Raw genomic sequence first — 14037 nt, 5'->3', positions numbered from 1 at the left:
GATGAATGGAATAAACTTGAGTATTTAGAGAATGTTCCCCAGACATACAATCTATTAATTTTTGATATAGGGGCAAGAAATCCAAAGTGGAGCAAGGAAACCCTCTTCAACAAGTGGTATTGGCACAACTGCTTAGCCACTTGCAAAAAAGAGAACTCAGATCCTCAGCCAACAGCATGTAAAGTTTAAATAAATTAAAGACCTAGATATCAGGCCTGAAACCATCATGTACACAGAACAACACATAGTTTTACCTCATGACTTTGAGACTAAAGGCATCTTCAAGGAGGAAACAGCACTATCCAAACACGTGAAAGCTGAGATAAACAAATGGGGCTATATTAAGCTAAGAAGTTTCTGAACCTCAAAGGAAATAGCACCTAGGATACAAGAGCCACCCACAGAATGGGAGAAACTATCCACCCAATACCCATCAGATAAGGTACTAATATCCAAAATATATAAGTCCCTGACACAACAAGAAAAAAAATCTAGCCCCATTAAAAAATGGGGAGAAGAAATGAACAGACACTTCCTCAAAGAAGAAATACAAACAGCCAAAGACACATGAAAAAATGTTCCATATCACTAATCATCAGGTAGATGCAAATCAAAACAGCTATTAGGTATCATCCCATGCCACAGAGACTGGCTCATATCACAAAGAATGAGAAAAATGGGTACTGGCAGGGATTTGGAGAGAAAGGAACTCTCATTCACTGCTGTTGGGAATGCTGTCTAGTCCAGCCCTTATGGAATACAATATGGAGATTTCTCCAAAAACTGGAAATTTATCCCCCATATGATCCAGCTATACCATTCCTAGGGATATACCCTAGGAAAACAAAAACACAACACAAAAAGGCCTTCCTCACACCTCATTGCAGTGCTATTTACAATAGTCAGAATTTGGAAACAACCCAGATGCCAGACAACAAATGAGTGGCTAAAAAAATGTGGTACATACCGTATACACAATGGAATCTTATGCAACTATCAGAGAGATGAAATAATGAAATTTTCCTATACATGAATATACATGGAATCTATTATGGTGAGTGAAATAAGTCTGAGGGATAGAGATAGACAAAGAATAGTCAACTATTTCATATATCTGGATCCAGCTTTCTATTAAGTTGTGTTATAGCAAGTAACATGAGCAAGATTTTATATATGCCTGCCAATGTGACAAGATTGAAAGCTAGAGACATTGATAGAAGGAAGGGGACATTGATGATGGATTGGTGTTGGGATTTTGTATATTTGAAATAATTCTATTATTACAAACTTTGTAAATTATAGTGTCTTAATAACAATTAAATATGTTACATTTTAATTATCTTAATTTTAATTATTTATATGTATAAATAATTCTTTTATCTGTCTAAATAAGAGGTAGTTTTGCTTTATTTTTGAAAAATTGTGAAAATTAGTCATATCAAACATTTTTTAAGGATTCTTTATATTTTATTTTTATATAAAACATTTTAAGGGCTATATCACATTTTACAGTTAAGTTTGAAGTTCAATTTTTACCTTAACAGTTAACTGTCTAGCATTCTTTGTAAATTTTTTTATTTAACTAAAGAACCTTGATTGACAAATTTATTAATAATTGGGTTTTAAACATACATTATTTTGACACCATTCCCACTCTCAGTGTCAACCTCTGCACCAGTTTGCCTGTTTACCCTTCTCCGCTCTCTCTCTCCTTTCTCTCTCTTTCTCTTTTCTCTCGTTCTCTTCTCTCTCTCTCTCTCTCTCTCTCTCTCTCTCTCTCGCACACACACACATACACACACACAAGCCACTTTGACAGGTACAATTGCAAAGTCCTATAGTCCTATGGTTGCAGTTTTCAGTTGTGTTGAATCTATATTTTGTATATATGGTAGTATTGAAATGCTTCCATATTCAGGTAAAACTGAGGCTTGTTTCTGACTCCTGACACACACACACACACACACACACACACACACACACACATTATTTTATTTTATCTAGATCTTCTTTATCCTATTCCTCCCATAGAATGGGGACATATACTTTATCATTTATAACTTGAAGATGAGACTTAATATTATGCTAGGAGATTATTTTGTTTATTGGATCAAAAATCTGGATGGATATCCTACAGTCTAAATAATTTTAATTATATTTATAATTTTTTATTTTTTTCTTTCCTTTTCTTTGTTTCTTTTTCCTTTTGTTTCATTTTCCTCCTCTTTCTCTTTTTATTCTTTCTATTTTCTTTCTCTCTTATTTCTTTTCTTTCTTCTTTCTTTTTCTTTCTTTCTTTCTTTCTTTCTTTCTTTCTTCTTTCTTTCTTTCTTTCTTTCTTTCTTTCTTTCTTTCTTTCTTTCTTTCTTTCTTTCTTTCTTTCTTTCTTTCTTTCTTTCTTTCTTTCTTTCTTTCTTTCTTTCTTTCTTCTTTCTTTCTTTCTTTCTTTCTTTCTTCTTTCTTTCTTTCTTTCTTTCTTTCTTTCTTTCTTTCTTTCTTTCTTTCTTTCTTTCTTTCTTTCTTTCTTTCTTTCTTTCTTTCTTTCTTTCTTTCTTTCTTTCTTTCTTTATTTCTTCCGTCTGTTGTCTTTCTTTCTTATCTTTCTTTCTTTTTAGCTTTCCTCTGAATTTTGGGAGCACAACAACACCCATCAATGCTCAGGACTCCTGGGTCTGCACTCAGGTTTCAGATGTGTCAGAGTGCCATCTCTCCAGCCCCAGGTTCATTATCTTCTCTCTTCAGACATACAGCCTTTTAAAAAGGGAGGCTTTGTGTAATCACATTTTGTCTCTGTATCTTCTTTTGTTTCAGGAGTTAAGAAATAGTAGCCAATTAATGTAGTTTTTTTAATGACTAAATAAATTAAGACATAAAAAGGTTATGACAAAATATTTGATAAGTTTTTTTATTTCTAGCAAGTATTATTTGTATCAACATAACTAACACAGTAAAATGTTTCATTCGGTATATTGTGAGGGGATGCTAGGTACTAGCCCAGCACATATATCACTGCAAAAGAAAGCAAGTAAGTTGGAATTGTTTATGTGATTCTAAATCTATAATCTATTTCAGCTTTAAAGAAACTGGAAGTGAAAAGAATCACAAATCACTGAATTGCTAATTCATTTTATCCTAAAATAATTTTGACAACTGGAATATAGAATTGTGCTTGTACATTAATACATATTATTAAAAGCAATTATGGGTCCACATGTGGACAGATGTATCTAGAATCAGAGTAATCAGATTTGAACATTTTAGCAGTCACTTTAGATATTTAATAATATGTTTTTCTGAGTAATCAAAATTAACTAAAATGCAATAAATGTCCATAACTTTTGTTTTTAGGATAAGATAATTTGTTCAGAGATTATATCACATTGCTTTTTTAGTTTAGTGTAGTAATATAGAACATTAAGCAAATACAGTGCAATCAAAAAGTAGCTCTGTAAAATTAATTTTGACTTCTGGTAAATTTTGAAAATATGCACTGAGAATCAAACATGCTGTGCTCCACCCATGAATTAAATATATAAGTTCTTTAGAAAATAGTATTTGCTTATGTGAAATGAAACTATATATCTATTTCAAGTTATCAGAGAAGCTTGAGGCAAGTCCAATATTTTAATACACTTAATAAGGCAAAAAAGTTAAAAAAAATCACAGTTTTAATATTATTATGTTGTAATACAAAAATTTGATTCTTTCTAAATTTACAAACTAAGCATCACTACCCCCTTTATTCCTTAGTCACATTATCATATTGCAGATTCATGCAAAGTTTAAATTATGAAACTCACTTTGACATTCCATTACTTTTATTCTGAGTGGGTAGATATCTTGAAGGTAGATTTCTAGAAGAGCAAGATACATTATAAAACCTTTATGCATCGTGTGCATTTGTAATAACTGATGGCTTTATCTTACCTAGCTTTCAATGAACTCTATTAAAATGATGGCATGTTTTCCTGTATAGACCACTGCATCAAGATGTTCTAATGTCACATCAACAAATGTCATTATGAGTAGAAAAGCAGCAATAAAAGCTTTGGTAGCAAACTTAATAGGAGCTGGCACTATCTATTTAACAATGATAGCTGATAATAAAAGCAAAGAAGCCAAAATTGTGTTTTAGGTTATTATTAGTTGTGAATCAGTGTTAGTCGTTCTGTGGGTCTATGTCACATAAATGTGGGTGTCACTACTATAATTGGTAAGTAGATCATTTGAATGTTCAAATAGTTCATACACCACTAGATACACTAAGATTTCTAACAGAATTATTTTTTCTTTATAATAAAATATTATCATAAATGGGTTATAAGCATAATTAAGAGATGTCACATTTTTAAACTCTCAAGAAATGTATGCTAGAGCAGTTATAGTGTCTCATTGTATGCATAGACATAAAAAACCCATGTATTATCTTTGCTAAAATGATAATGAATATATATGAGATTAGGCCAATATATGATAGAAAAATAATGAGATGAATTGTTAAAAAACCTCACACAATAACTCTGTGTTGATCTTGTTCATCTAATGTTTAACCACTCTGCATGTCTACATGTGCACTGTTCCTTTCCATGTTAGAAAACATTTTAGTTTCAGAAGGTTCCTCTTGAGGCTGGAGCAATAGAACAGCAGTAGGGCATTTACCTTGCATGTGGCCAATTAAGGTCGAACATTGGTTGGATCCGAGGTTTCCCATATGGTCATTCTATTCAGGAGCACTTTTTGAGCAAATAGCCAGGAGTAACCCCTGGGCATTACAGAATGTGGCCCAAAACATGGTGGAGGAGGAGGAGGAGGAGGAGAAGAAGAAGAAGAAGAAGAAGAAGAAGAAGAAGAAGAAGAAGAAGAAGAAGAAGAAGAAGAAGAAGAAGAAGAAGAAGGAATAAAAAGAGGAGGAAGAAGAAGAGAAGAGAAGGAGGAGGAGGAGGAAGGAGGAGGAAGAGGAAGAAGAAAAAGGAGGAGGAGGAAGAAGAAGAGAAGAAAAGAAGAAAAGAAGAAGGAAAAGAAGAAGAAAAGAAGAAGGGGGAGGAGGAGAAGAAAAGAAGAAGAAAAGAAGAAAGAAGGAGGAGAAAGAAGAGCAAGAAGAAGAGGAAGAAAAGAAGAAGAAGAAAGAAGGAGGAGAGAAGAAGGAGGTGAAGAAAAGAAGAAAGAAGGAGATGAAGGAGAAGAAGGAGGAGGAGGAAGAAGAAGAAGAAAAGAAAAAAGAAGGAGGAGGAAAAGGAGGAGAAGAAGAAGAAAAGAAGAAAGGAGGATAAGGAGAAGGAGGAGAAGAAAAGAAGAAAGGATAAGAAGGAAGAAGAAAGAAGAAGGAGGAGGAGAAAAAGAAGGAGGAGGAGAAGAAGAAAAGAAGAAAGAAGGAGAAGAAGAAGGAAAAGAAGGAGGAGGAGGAAGAAGAGGAAGAAGAAGAAATGAAGAAGAAAAGAAGAAGAAAGAAGGAGGAAGAGAAGGAGGAGAAGAAGAAAGGAAGAAGAAAAGAAGAAGAAAGAAGAAGGAGGAGAAGAAAAGAAGGAAGGAGAAGGAGAAGAAGGAAAAAGAAGAAGATGAAGAAGAAGAAAGAAAGAAGAAAAAGAAGGAGGAGGAGGAGGACGAGGAGGAGGAGGAGGAGAAGAAGAGTCTTCATTATCCCAGAGGATATATCACTTATTTTTCCAAGAATCTCAGTTATTATCCATCATGGGATCAGATTGTCTGGTCACACAAAATGAATCTTCATTCTCTTGGTTTTGACCGATTGTTTTATTTTTTTCCTCTCCCTTCTGTCAGAAACGTATGGCCTTTGAAATTCTACTTGAGCATGTTGTGCTTTCTTAGAATCCATTTAGGAAATCGGCACACAAAATGTCTGTACGACCATTACACTATAATAATAAAGCAGTCTACCTTTAGTAGTTGCAGGAAAAAGATCTGACTTTTAGGATGATTGTGTTACAAAGAAGACCCAATCTGGCTAGTTCTTCAAGTGCCCACAGAAGATCAAGCCAATACCTCTTGACTCCATTGTCCACAGAAACCATTTAGATGGACTTGACTTCAGGACACTGACTTTATTTCACATTTCAGATAGCTGAGTCATATATCCAAATGATTGCTCTTGAGATAGACAATCCAAATGAACATGATGCCTCTAAATATTATCCCTTCATCTGTTAGTGAACAATCTAATATGATCATTCCGGATATTGCAAAGGAACACCTGCTATCCTTCTTCTTGGGGAACATTCCTTGCACTTGCTATGAAGGGAGAAACTATGTTTTTCCCATGTAGGGAAGAAATCCCTGCAGTGAACAGACTGCCACTCTCTTTCTCTCTTTCTTTTTCTCTTTCTCCCATCTCTCTCTCTCTCTCTCTCTCTCTCTCTCTCTCTCTCTCTCTCTCTCTCACACACACACACACACACACACACACACACACACACTCACACACACATTAAATTCTACCAACTCTAAACCAGCAAATTTTTCTGGAAAGTTCCCTAAAGATCTTATTGAGAGAGTCAACCAATCTAGCTGCAGCAAGCGAATCACCCAACGACTCTGTTGTCTCAGTATTTGTATTAAAGTGCTTAATTGTAGTCAATGGTTCAGATATATTTGTATATTTTTGGTAAGAGTTGTAACTGATAGTGCTTAGAACTTAATCCTGGGTCAGTGCTCAGAATTACACCTAGAAGTGCTCAGGGAACCATATGCAGTCAGGAATCAATCCAGGGTCCGATGCATGTAGGATAAGTGCTTTAATCCCTGTGCTAATTTGAGAGCCAATTTTTCTAGTTGCTCATGCTATATCTATTTCTTATGAGAAAATCTCGCACATGATGTTTGATTGACCTCATACATGATGCATATTTCTCCTGTTTGGAAACTTAAAAATCTAGGGAGCTGAGGCCAAGGGTTTTTGTTTGGTTGGGTTTTTTTTTGGGGGGGGGGCTATTTTTTTTTTTTTGGTCTGGAAAGGGATTAAAGGTAAAATGAGTCATTTGCAAGGTCTATATATAACAAGACTTTTTGGTGGTGGTATAACAATCTAATTGTAGAGTCTTTAACAAAAATATTCTCTGCTTTGTTACTTTTACCAGACCTTTTTGTCCTGCAATCTCAGCCTCCCTTCTTTGTCTTACCTTGATAAACTTGACAGAGAAACATTTAGAGTTGAATGGACCTGAGGACTCAGTGGAGTCTGGAGAACTCACATGAAATTCCCACATACACGGCACTGCTGGAATTCTTGATGGGCGATTACATAGAGTTTCTTCTACTATCAGCACAGGGTACTTAAGCAACTTAAATTTGAAAGCTGAAAACTGATGTGTTATCTTTCTTCATGATATCATCCTTTTATTTATCATCATAGTCTGTTTTTTTTAAGAGAATATTTTCTTTCTAAATATAATAGCTCTTGACATAGATTTTTAACTGGATCATAAAGAATGCTCACACCTACCAAGAGAAGTTATGCTTGTCTAATATTTGACATGCATGTTACTTTAAATTATCTTAGGTTATTTACAAGTAAAACAAAAACATATAAATACCTTGGCTTGGTTCAATATTCAGTTAAGCAAGATAAAATCACCTTTATAATTATGCTGCTGGTATAGCTAGAAATTCCATGGTAGGTTTTCTCTGAGAGGCAGAGGATCAGCTACAAGCTCAGGTGATGGGGTTCTCTAAAGAACAGACAGGTAATGGCTCTAGATTCTCTAGTCTCACACAATCCACCTCATGAGTCAACCCACATCTTTGAGTACATGGCTTTTGCCCAGCATGTAGGTGGTGGTTTCTAGACTCCATGCAGTGTAACCAAGCAAGCATACAGGGTCATGAGTAATCATGAAGTCTGGCACTTGCCAAGCACTGTTCGACATTCTCCAACTTTGTGTTTCAGAGACTCTGATTAGTGACAAGATACTGTTTTATTTCAAAACAAAGAGACCTCAGGGTTCATTGCACCTGTGACCAAATAGTCACATCTATCAATTATGATCCAGGCTGGATATGTTTCTCTTTCTAGTTTTGGATATTACTGTAAATGCACCTATGTGAAGTGTGTAAATATGGATTTGGGTGATAGAATTGACTCATTAGTCTCTTGTGCAATATAACATTCAGTGCCTGCCTCACTAATTCAATATAAATTTCACTGGAAATTAATTTTTAATAACAGAGTTATAAAATATATTACAACAGTGTTTTGCTGGGGTGGTAGGACAAATAATATAACAAATAATTTAAGAGGAATTTTCAAATCAGAGCTGGGTCTTAGACTCCACACTTTCTTAATGTTATTCTTAGCTTTCCCAAAGGAGAAAGGGCATTGAATAGTTACCTTTGATGATATAATGTCTTTATTTCTTCTGTTTCCAGCAGTCTATCTGATGAAATTGATTTTTATTTGGCAAATCACAAAGAAAAGTTAATTTTGTAATACATCATTCAGACAAAATTTCATGTCTGATTATTTTTATTAGAAACTGATATAATATACTAAGAATACGGTTTTATGTAATTATTTGTTTCCAAGGTGAATATAAGACAACTTTAATTTAGACCAGTAAAACCTGGAGACTTCTATTTTTCTTTCCAGTGACTTAATGGGAAATGCTATAAATTAGAATAAAACTCAATGCTTCAGAAATTTGGATTTAACAAGATGTGCTAAAATCCAACATTGCATTAGTCATTATAATTGTTTGATGCTGTCTTAATGTGTGAAGGAAGAATTGAACTCAAGAGCTAGAAAGGGCATCACTAAAAGACAAGATTGCCTTTCTGTATGGCAGATATTAATATTAAATCATTTGCTTGGCTAGAAGAAAATCTTATGTGGTATATGAAGGCCAAATGAATTTGAATTTGCTGAACACCATTTTATAATATTTCTTTCTTATTCCTTTATACTTTACTGATAATATAAAATAAATCTGACTGATTATTAATTAGTTTTGAAGCTCAATTTCACATTAGTAACAGAAAAGGTAATTCCAATGAAATGCAAAATTCAAATAAGTGCTTTCTGCCTTATCCTAGTAGCTTTGAATACAAATATTTTGTTTTATGTATTGAGGAAATTCAAGATATACAGAACTGAGAAATGCCCTTATTTGCAATGTTTCCCTTCCACACATCTATAAGCCAAATAGGCATAACTCAGAGCAAACTGCTGTAATGCTCAGGGAGAAAAGAAATAGTTTCTGATTTTGTTTATTATTTTCGCTGTGAAAGAATGCTTTAATTAATGAGCTGCTCAGGAAAAACAGGCATATTTTCTTTTACAAGCATTCTTGAGAGGGTTAAAAAGGAAAGACTTTCTCTAAAAAGTGTGGTTGAGGGAGGGAAAGAATATTAATTTTGGGATTACACTTCCAGCTGTATTAGGGGACACAGTCTGGGGATCCCTGGACCAATCAGTCAGTAAGAGCAGTGGAATCAGCCTCCTCATTTCACCCACTGACAAATTTAAAGAATAGTCATCTACATGTATGTGATATTTTCAGAATGCTGTTGGTGCTCAGAAATTCTATTTATTTATTTATTTATATATTTACTTTTATGATGTCATGATTTCATCATTTTAAAATTATAATTTATTTAAGCATCATGATTACAAACATGTTTGTAGTTGAGTTTCAGTCATAAAAAGGAACACCCCTCTTCACCAGTGCAGCCTTCCTAATACCAATGCCCCACTTCTCCCTCTTCACTCTCCCCCTGCCTGTACTTCAGACATTCTATTTCTCTCACTCACTATTTCTTCACTCACCATTGTCATGATAGTTGTTGGTGTAGTTATTTCTCTAACTGCACTCACCACTCTCCATGGTAAGCTTCAGATTGTGGGAAGGTCCTTGCAGCCCTCATCTCTATTGTCAGAGGAGAGCTTTTAAAGGGATATAATACATGATTTGCATAAACCCAGGCCAGATAGTCAACAGAAAACGGTTCTCTAGTGCTTCAAAAGGGATCCTGAGCTATCCTGAGCCTGACCAACACACAAAAAGAATGAAAAGGCTGGAGGAGAAAACTCAAAGTATGAAAGAATAACAACAATAATAAGACCTTCAAGTCATATAAACATGGACTTAGGTTAATTTTTTTTTTGCTTAGTGAAAATTTGAACACCAGATTTTGTATTTTGTATGTACAATTATGAAGCATGACAGATTGTAAATGTATTGAAAAATCCATGTTTTATTTTTTATTCCAACTCTCTCTTTACAGATCTGGAGATGTAGAAGCATCTAAATTTTAGTTTTTTTTCTATTTGAATATATTTTCCAGTTATTATTATTTGGTAAACACAACTTTTCCTTCTTTATTTTCAAATTCTACTTGCATATGGAGTCTAAAGTCATGTGTCAAAAATCTTTCTGATTAAAACAAGAAATTAGATACACCCATTAGATGACCACTTCTGAAAAATGGGATGATTTGCTTCCTCTCCTGTTCTAGATGTTCCTGCGTTTTTAACTGTCCATTTCCTGTACCTTATACACTATAAGGCACTATGCAGAATTATTTTAGAGGTCTTTTTTAAAGCTTGTAAGATCTTTATGAGTTAAATATTATTACAACTAACTTATATGGGTCCAAACAGGATATTAAAATATATTAAACAGTCTCAGTCATAATGGCTTGTGTTGGGAGTAGTTGGGATGTGTTTGAAACAGTACAACAATTTAAAACCAGATACCTGTGATGTTGGCTGTAGAACCAACAGATCAAAAGAGGCACTAGCCAGTAATTACCCAACTACAAACTACATATATTTAAGTGTGATACAGAACATTCTATGAAAGTTCTGAAGTACTATTTCTTTGGCAACTCTGTGTTTTGAAGTATAAAAATTAATTCTTTCTACTCATTGCCAATCACTCACCTCTCATGCAGACTTGAATTGAAAATTAATAGTTGGGATATCTGTTTTAAACTTCTTGCAATCTTTATTTACAAAAAATAAAGACTGGTGTGCTTAAGGAACTATAACATTTATTGCAACATTTTTTAGATACATAGCCCAAGTTCAATAGAATGGACCATGCCTATTTGCACATGATCTTGGATAAAGGCTTTACTTCTGGTCATCTAGTATACTACAACTGATTCACTTTAATTTTCATGTTGGGAAGGAAACTTTGAATTTTCTGTAGAAGGAGAGTCTTGGAAGCTCCCCTTATATGAGAATTCCATTTTAGTATTCACCACAGAAGACTGACCTTAAAGGAAATTGAGCAGACATTGAGAAAGGAAACTTCCCTTTTAAAGAAGAATAGATAGATTACTCAGTGCTCTGTGGGCCATTTCTTTTCTTTTTTTCTCCTCCTCCTCTTCCTCTTCCTCCTCTTCCTCCTCCTCCTCCTTCTCCTCCTCCTCCTCCTCCTCCTCCTCCTCCTCCTCCTCCTCCTCCTCCTCCTCCTCCTCCTCCTCCTCCTCCTCCTCCTTCTTCTTCTTCTTCTTCTTCTTCTTCTTCTTCTTCTTCTTCTTCTTCTTCTTCTTCTTCTTCTTCTTCTTCTTCTTCTTCTTCTGCTGCTGCTGCTGCTGCTTTTGGCTTTTGAGTCACACCCAGTGATGCTCAGGGGTTAATCCTAGCTATCGCTCAGAAATCACTTCTTGGGAGACCATCTGGGATTCTGCGGATGAAACTACAGTCTGTTCTAGGTTAGCGAGCTCAAGACAGATGCCCTACCACTTGTGTCACCACTCCAGCCCCTATGTGGGCCTATGTGAGCCATATCTTAAAGCTCAGTCCATCTTACTTACTTCTTACAGCTCAGTCCATTTACTCACATCTCTTTTGCTTTATTGCCTCATTACTGAAATGGTGCTCATAAGGCTGCCTCCTACAGTGAACTATGCCAAGCCTTCAATCAAAGGTGTTACAAGTGGTCTTTGGTTCCAACATTTACATGTAGTAAGATTCATTGTAATTTTTATGACTTTGTTATCAATGAAGTCTAGTAATCCTACTCCGAAGAGAACTTCATTTCATTCCATTTGCAAAGTTTAGATTTCAACCTGGTCCCCTGTTGAACAGCCATTTTAATTGGTCAAAAAGTAGAGCAGCTAACACTGCTCTGGGGTGTTATATTGGATTATTTTCCTTGCCATTTTTGGGAAAGTGTGAGAGGGAATTTAGGAATCGGGGTCACTTTTGTTCATATATATAACTCCCTTGTTATGATAACAATTTATTATCTCATAAGTTTTTGAAATGCATATTAAGATATTAAGTGGAAATTCCATGAGACTGTAATTCAGAACTTATGATAAACTACCACTTCCTCTTGTGAAGTGCCTCAAATCTAAATTTTGTCATAGATCATGATACCATAGGAAAAATCAGGAATTATTTTCTTAAAAATTGATTTAGTAGTTACGCATTTTGGTTCTAGATTACCAACACTAACATAGAAGGCTGAGTTTCACATATCTAAATGATATAAATGAAGTGCAGCTATAAGAACTAGTAATGCAACTAATGTCTCACTCAGAGTTTAATGCCCTTTTGACTCAAAGATTCAACACTTTAATCAAGTATTTTCTCTCCTTCATGGTAACTCTGTAATAACTCTTCTTGGAGCCAACTATCACATACTCAGGTCACATGGATGGGCTTCCACAGAGTACCCACTAATCCATTATAAAAATGACTTGCTTGTCTTATAGAGATTATAGACATCAGTAAAAATAAATTAATATCAAAAATCAAAATGCTGTGCAAATGAATAGTCTTTTGTTTTTATTATTAAGATCATTTCTGATGTTATTTGTCTGTTGATACCAAATCAGTCATGTTTATGGGCCACACATGGCAGTATTTAAGGCTACTCAAGGTAATGCTCAGAGGACTGGGGTCACGACCTAAAACTAAATGCTGCTAAACTCTGACCTTTGTATTATCTCCCCAGCCCACAAAAACTTGTTTAATTTATAGTGTTATTTCTGTGTAGTTAGTATATATAATCAGAATAAGTTGTGGTCATCAAGCACCCACTAATCAACTAATTAATTATTCACATTTATTTCAGTGTTACATATTCATGCACATATACACATAAGCATATGTATATACATATAAATTTTATAATTGTGGATACATATTCATTTGTTTTAAAAGGTCCTCACTTTATTTTATGCACATATATACTAAAAGAAAATATGGATTTTTGTAGATAATTGAAAATTAAAAATAATTTCAAATTAACTGATATTTCATATGTTAATGCCTTGGAGAATTTTAGTGTTACTAATTATATTTTTTCCTATTAGATATGGACTTTTCAAGGCTCATAAATAATCAAGGAGCTGATTATTTGTAGATAAGTTTTCTATTTGTGCCTGTTTAAATGAAAAATTGTTTGCCAGATTTACTTATATACTTTACTAATGATTTTCTGCTCCACTTATATAAAATCAATTTTGAAATCCAGAATATATTGGAAGGGAGTGAAAGAAAAAGCTGCAAATATGACTCAACAAATCTCATATATAAATATTTTATTTTTTTTATCCAGTAAACTGTTATTGTACTTAGGTATTTTCTAATAAACTTGGGGAAAATTCTTGGTGCTCAAAGTATTGATTTTATATTATTTTGTTGTAATATCCAGTATTTCAGTCATCTCAAGATAATGAATGTTAAGTGCACATCTTCTCAAAATAGAAATAGGTACTGGTCTTTGGAATGACCACTTACAACCACCACCTCTTGTTCTCTATGCATATAAATAATATGTATTTTATTTGGGGAGAAATCAGTGATCAAAGTCATGTGTTACTCACAATCTTCCACTGTGCTGCACTCCAAGCGTTTGCACTTTACTCATATAAGATTATTTGTAAGGGACTTTTCTCATATTGTGGATGTTTGCCTACTCCAATTTTGTTTAATCATGAGGGACAGGACTTGTGTAAGGGTCATTAGGCTCCTTTCCTCTCAGTTTTGAAAATCAGGGTTGAAGTACAGAGTCTCAGTTGATCTACTTCATAGAATTTGAAGTCAATTTTAAATTCATTAAACATAAA

Source organism: Suncus etruscus, chromosome 3, assembly GCF_024139225.1.
Source record: "Suncus etruscus isolate mSunEtr1 chromosome 3, mSunEtr1.pri.cur, whole genome shotgun sequence".
In the NCBI taxonomy this organism is placed as follows: Eukaryota; Metazoa; Chordata; class Mammalia; order Eulipotyphla; family Soricidae; genus Suncus; species Suncus etruscus.
Note: the sequence above shows the minus strand (reverse complement) of the source record.